This window comes from Teleopsis dalmanni, chromosome 1 (genome assembly GCF_002237135.1).
Source record: "Teleopsis dalmanni isolate 2A chromosome 1, ASM223713v2, whole genome shotgun sequence".
NCBI classification, from domain to species: domain Eukaryota; kingdom Metazoa; phylum Arthropoda; class Insecta; order Diptera; family Diopsidae; genus Teleopsis; species Teleopsis dalmanni.
The window spans coordinates 165,848,660-165,854,168 of NC_051846.1; positions in this window are offsets into that span (position 1 = coordinate 165,848,660).

Genomic DNA, 5,509 nt, shown 5'->3' on the forward strand with positions numbered 1-5,509 from the left:
AGCAAAAGTTTAAAAGTTAATTTTAATAAATAATGTTCACGTTTTTCTTCGGAAACACTCCCGTTATTGTGCAATTTACAATATTATTTATTTAAAAACAAAATAATTGTCGGTACTATGCTTAGTACTGTATAGAGTATACAATAGTAACTGAAGAAAATTCATTAATTAAAAATAATTGAGTGCGGTTATGGTCAAGGTCTCTCACAAATAATACAACACCAATTGAAAGAAAACATTTACGGAAGCAGTTATGTATTTGTAAATAACCAGAAAGGCAATTTTCATATTAGAATGCATTAAACGAAATTAGCTGACAAGGTTTATTTCATTATCATTGCGTGTATCTGATGTAGTAAAAAAACTACAAAATTAGTTTTGTTTATGAAAAAAGAAAAAATTATAATAAATGATTGGAATGAGTATTTACATTTTCTTCTGCCGAAGTGGAGGGAAAAAATGCCAAACCTAATACTAAATGCAGACTATTGTTAAATTTATGAATTATGGCTGTGAATTGTGGAAATATTTAACTTGATAAATATATTAAATCTCAAAACATAATGTTAAATGATTAAATTATATTTAGTTCTGTCAATCAATAGATTTTTACATATATATCTAGAAGTTCTATAGTACAGATACCCACTAATATATTCAATATTTGTGTATTCTGGATATAAGCATTGACAACATATACGCTATCAAACGGCATTGCCTAAGTAGAAAGTCTATCTCCCAAATGTAACTACTGCTTTATCGCACAAAATGAAAAGGCGTAACCATAAAGAGCCATTTTCAACAGAAAGACGAACCATCGGTCATGGAGGATAGCTCATGCTATCTACTCGTTCATGGCTATTAACGGTTGACTCAATATATATAGGTATGAAGTCTTCTTTATACGAATATTCAATATGTTAACCTTTGTGGACGATGATGCTGATGAATAACTATATAAAAATTTCTACAAATATTTAGTGATCTGATGCAATCTTATTTGGTCAAAATTAATAAGTAAGCAGTTGAATAAGAGGTTATATACTCAGTGACCAGATGCAATCTTATTTGTACAAAATAAATAATTGAACAAATATGAAATTTGAGTCAACTCAGAGAAAACAGAATTAGTTTTCTTTACTGAAAAATATATAATATAGACATCGAAAGACTCTGGAAAATAAATATGTAAATATTAGCAATAAAATAAAATATCTGGAAGATATTTTAAAAAAAGAAGTCTTGTTATTATAAGCACCTGGGTTGAAAATTCACAAATAGCACGTTTACTATATCTTGAGCCCGATATATCGAGATCAAAGCTATATCGTCATATGGCTAACTGAAAAAACTTGCTTAGAATAGCTAATTGTGACAAAATCCGTCATCAAATTGCTCCGCCACAGAAAATGTAATTATTCAAACCAGAGATTCGCGTCTTCTATAATAAAAAATCTATTTGTTAATCGTTTCGAACCTACTTTTTGAATTTTAACTGTTTCTATAGATGTCTAGAAAAAAATCGAGCTACAGATTGTGCTCGGCAGCATAATTCATAGTAACGCGACATCAATGAATAATTAAAAAAGAAATAAAAAAGAATTTGTTTTTCACAGATTGTTACCACGGTTTTAGAACCCTATACTATATATGCGGAATATTTCAAATATATCTTTTTCTTCTGTGAAACATGCATTTATGTAATATTCATAAATTTTCCACAAATTGTAAAGGAACTGCACACAATTCGGTAAAGTCTCAAAGTTTTTAATAAATTACGAAATGCAGTAATATTAGTTCAAACAAATCATTTACTGTCTGGGACATACCATTACCGAAATACCGAAATTCCATTGCTAAGCAAAAGAAGAGGAGTCATTTTGAAAGATGATGTTGTAGGGATGCGTAAAGTTATCGATGCCATACTTTAGAGCACAGTTTAGTCAAAAATTATTACGCAGTCTTGAAGCATCTTCTCTGTTTCTATCAGATTCTCTCGAAAATATTTTTTGAAGCAACCAGTTTTGTGGAGCAGAACTTCGTCCCTGATAGAGAGCGAACTATCTCGTGAAATATGCAAATGATACATATAACTTAAGCACTGTATACTTTTAATAACTGCCTCTAATCTTTAATCTGGAGTCTCTACGGACCTTTTAGGTCTATGCATGGGCTGCGGCAGCCATCTCTATCTTTTTACTAATCTAACCACTTGAAATACAAAAGAAAAAAATTAAGGCAGAGCTTTATTTTATTTAGACATACATATTTGGACAAACTATATAATATTTTAATATCATCGGAATATCATGGATATAAAATATATTTTGGGTTTAATTGGAATATTGTTTATGTTGCCAAAATACGCTTATTTTTAGATTAAGAATTCTAATAAAAATTCAAAATTAAATTATTCCCAATTGGTATTTAAATTTAAATCCCAAAATGCTAAACTCTATTTTTCTATACTATTTTTTATAACATTTTCTCTTTACTTGTAGGTTTTTTCTCAATATAAATTGCAAATTTTGACCAACATTTTATTTTATTTCATTGTAAATGACATTAAACGTACCCAAATCAAATATAAGAAAAACAATTGTGTGCAACATTTTATTTTTTGTTCAAGGAAATTTCTAACACCCACTAACACCCAACACTCAACAGTCAACCCACTGACAAGTGTCAAATGTCAATGTCAGACATTAAGACTTAAATTGACGTAAAATCAATCAAAATAATGAAAGAATAGAAAAACCAAGGAAAAAGTTCAATGCCATGTGATGTGCACGAAATGACCAAACAGGACAACATTAAAATATCTAAACTCTCATGTTTCTAATTTGGGCTACGATTGTCAATTATTTATTAAATTGTATTTTTAAGACAATGTACAATATTTTTTTATCGATCCATTTAATGTCTGTATGTAGATACTTTCTAAGTGAAAAGAACAGTCACAACAAAATGAAGAAATTGCCTTGAATGGTGTACTTGGTTTTGTTAGCTTAAGGACACTACAACGAATACAAATAGAGAACATATGGGAACCTTCATGAAACTTATTATCATGTACATTTCAATTTACTGCAATGACATGGAATGTCGTGTATATTGTGCCATATGTGTGGGAAAGCATATCATTAATATATCCAATAAATATACAAATAAACAGTTATGTTCATACCTATTTACTTGTATAAAAATTCGATAATATTTTTTTTTTGTTCTTCACCTTCAAGCATTTCTAATCATTAATAAAGGTCAGTTCAACATTTTGTTTCATTTCCCCTTTTTTTTATTACAATGTTGCATTGCGGATAAAATTGAAATTGAATGATACCTAATAAATAAGTTTCTTAATGGCTTAGCTATTAAAATTGTCAAGATAACATTGTTAAAGATTTTCTACGGATAGTGTTGGTATCCTTATACAGTAGACTCTCGGCATAAAGGAAGTTACAATGTCAATTTTATTGGTAAAGCAATTTCTATGTAGTAATTGTTATTTAGAGTATAGATGCTAAGCTCAAAAAAAGGAGGTTTTCAGGTTCTATGAATCAACTTAATAAAGTGTGGAGTTCTTAAACCTCTAAGGGTCTTGACGATCTTTACAAAAAAGTAACAAAATTCGCAACTTATTCTTATTGAATAATTCAATTATTCAATTATAAAAACAATCGTTTGGATAATCGTAGTTTCAGATAAATGAATTCTCTTCCAATTCAATAAGTTAACGCGCTTATTTCCATAGAAATACACACAATCTTCATTTTAAATCAACAAAATATAGTAAAAACCAATTAAATGAAATTCAGTTAATTCGATAATAATAACATACTTCGGTTATCTATACCTTGTGAAAAAAAAGAACGACAATTTTAATTTTTTTGAATTCCCGCGCTTATCCAATCGGTAAATTTTTTTATTTTTACGCTGGCAACACTATTATGCACATTCTGTCAAAGTTAAACTTATCGTACGATTAGTTTTTGTTTCTTTGTTTGGCGTCTATACAAAGAAGTCGAAGAATTTTCGTGTGGCGATTTTTAGCTGAAATTTTTTAAAAAAAAAGCGTCGTTGTGATGTGGCCAAACAGATGATTTCCAACGCAGATAGTGACCCCACATTCATCGAAGGCATCATAATTGGTGATGAGACATGAGTCTATGAATTTGATATGCCTACCAAACAACAATCGACCGAATGGTGTTTCGAAGGTGGGCCAAAACCGAAAACAGAACGCCAAAGTCGGTCCAAAATCAAGGTTATGCTGACTGTTTTCTTCGATATTCGTGGTGTGGTGCATTATAAATTCCTTCCGGACGGTTAAACGGTCAATAAGGAGTATTATTTTGCCGTTATGCGTCGTTTGCGTGGAGCCATTCGCAAAAAGAGATCAGATTTATGGAAGGAAAACTTATGGATTTTACACCACGATAATGAACCGACTCACACACCGTTGGTTGCATCGCAGTTTTTGGCCAAAAACTCCACCAATATCAACCAAGCACCGTACTCTCCAGATATGGCCCCGTGTGACTTTTTCCTCTTCCCCCGACTCAAATTGCCATTTCGAGGAATGTGTTTTGAGACCATAGAGGCCATAAAAGAGAATTCGCTGCGTGAACTAAAGGCCATACCTTCGGCGACCTATAAAACTTGTATGAAAAATTGGATCAAACGTTGTATTGCCGCAGGAGGTGAGTACTTTGAGGGCGATAATAGAGAAAATTATTAAAAATTAAAATTTTGCGTTTTTTTTTTTAAATTCTCATTCTTTTTTGATCATAAGGTATATAGTAACACATAATTATAAAGACAAAAATAAAAATTAATCTATTAGTTTTAATTTCTTATTCACAGCAGCCTATTTTTACATTAATTATAAATAAAAAAAAGTGAACTCTCAACTATTCTAAATCGAAATTCAGTTATATTCAATTCACACTACAAAGTTAGGGTTTCTTGCAGAAGAAGGCTAAAGTGTGTATTAACACAAAGTATGGTATTGCGGTCTGAACAGCTCAATCAGCAATTGAGTGAAACATGCAAATAATTTGAGGCAATTTAAGAATTTTCTGCGGTAATTCAAGGATTACTGCAATTATTCTGGTAAATATTATACAGGGGAAAAATAAATTTTAAAGTATGAATAAATTTTTGCAATTTTGGACAATGAAAACTAATGCGTTTCTTCAGCATGATATACATATATATCCAATATTATTTTTTTGCAAGCAACCGTTGTGTACCTATCTATATACTACTATATAAATCTTTTACAAGATTACGGAATATAAAACAAATTGTAGGTTGAATAGGACTATAATAAAATAAAGTAGCTTTATAAGGTCGCTAAAGTGTATGTCGCAAGGACCTCTTAAAAATATAACTCTTGTCCATCTCTATATGAGTTAGATAGAATATTGACTTTTTTTTAAAAACATTGAGGTGCTCGGAAAAATTTTTTTTCCAATAGAGGGATTAATTGTATTGCTTTACAGCC